The 3,436-nt window shown below is 39.2% G+C and overlaps 1 pseudogene across 1 annotated transcript; it reads left to right on the top strand.

Annotated features, from left to right (window-relative positions):
* The first annotated feature begins 324 nt into the window (after positions 1-324).
* LOC147965375 (integrin-linked protein kinase 1-like) lies at positions 325-2,194 on the top strand (annotated as a pseudogene). The gene is made up of 7 exons (XR_015609266.1): positions 325-338; positions 479-559; positions 666-781; positions 931-1,016; positions 1,165-1,289; positions 1,545-1,677; positions 1,957-2,194. The product of XR_015609266.1 is annotated as an integrin-linked protein kinase 1-like (transcript).
* The last annotated feature ends 1,242 nt before the right edge of the window (positions 2,195-3,436 follow it).

The following is a 3,436-nucleotide window of genomic DNA, read 5'->3' as shown; positions in this document are numbered from 1 at the left end:
CTTCAATACACCAAAATCACTAAGGGGCACTAGATGCACTTACAATCTCCCCCTTTTGGTGATAGATAACAAATGTGTTAAGTTTTCAACGGGGATAATTATATGAAGTGTAAATACTAATATTGAGGAATTTGATTGCAAGATATAGAAGAACTCCCCCCGAAGATGTGCATATTTGAGGAATTTGCTTTGGATTGCAAATGCACAATGTAGAGTAATATCATGGAGATCTCCCCCTATATCTTGTAATTCTTACACACATTTGACATATAGTATGAAGAATTTAAAATGCATGATGAGATATGGTGTCTGGCGAAATTTAGCATGCGTGCATTAAGGTACTTGAGGAAATAAGCATGCAGAAAGCAGTTCAAAAGTATCAGAGCACCATAGGACTTCAGTTTACAACTCGATCAACAAACACTTTAGAAGAGCGAGAGTTATAACTTAACAAAAAACAACCCATATATAAGACCAGCTTGAAGACTAACTCAAATTTCTTCCCCTTTGTCATCGAGTGCAAGACAGAGCCAATCATCCACGGTGATCTGTCACCAAAGTAAGTTGATCCAAATATATTTCGTCACTAAACCAGTGCACTGTACTAAATTCAAGTGGTTTATTCTATGTGGACTGTCTGTTATGATACTTTTGTAAGGTTTCGGAAATATTGTGCGGGATGATGAAGGAAAACTTAAGGTGGCAGGCTTTGGATCACTTGATCTGACAAAAGTCTCCCAAGATAAACTACAGATGGTTTAGCCAGTGTCAAATTTTGACAGTACGTTACATTTACCTATTTAATGATAGCATGCTGCATCATATATTCTTTCTATGTAATGGTTCTATACCAGTGACCATTTCAAATTAGTACTAGTGCCCTCAGTTATGACTTATAACTACTACTATTAAATATGTTCATGTGCGTAGGTGTATACATTGCTCCTGAAATGTACAGAAACGAAGCATTTGACAGAAGTGTGGATACATTTGCATTCGGTCTCATTCTTTATGAGGTATGTAATCTATCACACTTCTTAATTTGGAAGAGCCAATGAATTCACACTAACTGTTTGTTGCAGCTGTCGCCAGTACGTAATTCAAATGAGCACATATTTTTAGCTAAGCATCGCATGCGTACATTATCTTATATTTATTGTTCAGATGATTAAAGGATCTCCTGCATTTCACCCAAAGCCACAAGAGGAAGCGGCCAAGCTGATTTGTTCAGAGGGTTTGAGACCATTATTCAAGAATAAACCCAAATCATATCTCGAGGGTGTGAAAGAGTAAGTGAATCTTATGTCGTGCCCCGTTCATATCCCTCTTTACTTGTAGTCATATGTTTGTGAGTAGCTTTTGCATTCTATTCATACATGTCTATATAATACTGTATTAATAATTTCTCAAGGAGCTCTGCTTTCACGTATCCAAGTTTCCCTGCATTGTCCAGCCACAACCATCACTGATTGTTTGCTCGTAGGCAGGTCGTCCTTGCTTAATTTCGCTATCTGCTACTCATAGTAGTTGTTTGCATATCACAGGCTAATACAAGAGTGCTGGGATCCAACACCTTCCGGCAGGCCAACGTTCTCGGATATAATTGAACGCCTGAACAAGATATCTGCAAGTTGTTCCAAGCAAACTCGCTGGAGAGACAACTTCAAGCTACCGTGGTACAGTTCTCACTGATCTAACTGCAAAAACATGGACTATCAAACTCCTTTCTAAATCATTTCGAACTTTTCTATAACAATCTAGAACAGATATCAGTCGGTATCCTAAGGTAATTAATTTGATGGTCTGTTGCCTTATTGGTAATACACCATGGCTTATAATTGAAATTGCTTCAGTTCATTTCAGTAACTCTGGGAAACTTGAGCGTTGTTTTATAATTGATCTACCATCAAAATCCATTGTATCATGGGTCTCATTATGATGTTTCATCTCCTCGGGAAACAAGCTGTGCACAAATAGTTCTGATCTTCCACGAGACTGTCGATGAGATTCCCCCCTTTTTTGCATATCTTAGTAAACACGGTGAAAATTATATTGGTATACGGGACAAAAGTTGTTCCTTTACAAGGTTTTTGTATGTCCAGTTATACTTTGTTTCTTTTTATACCTCTGGTTAAGTGTATTTCGAGTTATGTTCATCTGAATGGGACGAATGTATTAAGTTCCTGAATGTTGCAAATATGCTCATACAATATGCCTCCGAAAGTCAATGACATATTTTTCTGTTTTTCCAAACACCAAAATGTAGCGAGTGTACCTAATTTGTTGGTTTGTTTACATAAAATGTTGCAAAAGTTTAGGTATTCTTTCTTCAGAATTTGGAAGAAAAAACCTTGTTTCTGCATCATTTGTAGCAGGACAACATGTGCTTATTGTGGTGACAAATGTCGCGTTGCATGTGCGACACTTGTCACAACAAGAGATTTTTGTGCTCTTTTCCTAGATTCATTTTCCAAAACGTTTTATCTTTTGAACCATGCGTCCAAATCACGAACCATTTTCACTGTTGTGTTTCTCGCCTCAAAATATTTTAAACTAGATGTCATGTTAATAAGTTTGGGGCACCTCCCCGAAAGTGCGTTATATCGACTAGAAGGAGGGTGAAAAGGCAATTTTTATGAATTCGACACTGAGGAAATTCCTAGTTCTAAGTGAGGAATTTCCTAAGTGATGAACTACAAGCAGCGGAATAAGTACTCAGGTGCAAGTATAACATGGCAGTAACACAGTCATCATGATGATATGAAATAAGCACGGGGTACAGGTAGCGTGTAAATAGGATAAGCAGGTTGAAGATAAGATGACTGAAGAAATAGGATTGAGGAAATTGAGAAAGTCTTCAGCCAAAGTCTTCAAACAGTCACAGTCAATTTCATCAACATATGAATGAAGAAATGAGAGGGTTGAGGAAATAGAACCAGTAGCTCGGTGAAGACAACGATTTGGTAGACCAGTTCCAACTGTTGTGACGGTTGCACGTCTGGTTGGAGCGGCTAGGTATTTAAACCTGAGGACACACAGTCCTCACCATATTTTCCTTGAGCTAAGGTCACACAGACCTCGCCCAATCACTCATGGTAAGTCTTTAGGTGACTTCCAAACCATCACAGACTCGGTCACTCGGCGATCCACAATTCCTCTTGGATGCTCTAGACCATGACGCCTAACTGTCTGGAGGATGCATAGTCCTCAAAGGTAACACGCGTTGGTTCCACACAGGAACAATCTCTTCAGCAATGCTCAATCACTTTGTGTTGTAGGTGTTTGGGTCTGGGTTTTTTCTCACTTGATGATTTTTGCTCAAAGTCCTCGGAGGCTGGGATGCTCTCAATGGCAAGTGTCAGTTTCTCTCGGAGCAGCCAACCAACTAGTGGTTGTAGGGGGCGGCTATTTATAGCCCGGGAGCAGCCCGACATGA

This window comes from Triticum urartu, chromosome 6A, assembly GCF_056163025.1.
Source record: "Triticum urartu cultivar PI428250 chromosome 6A, HENAU_Tu73, whole genome shotgun sequence".
Taxonomy (NCBI): domain Eukaryota; kingdom Viridiplantae; phylum Streptophyta; class Magnoliopsida; order Poales; family Poaceae; genus Triticum; species Triticum urartu.
The sequence above is the reverse complement of the archived record's forward strand: the minus strand, read 5'-3'. Positions and strand labels throughout refer to the sequence as shown.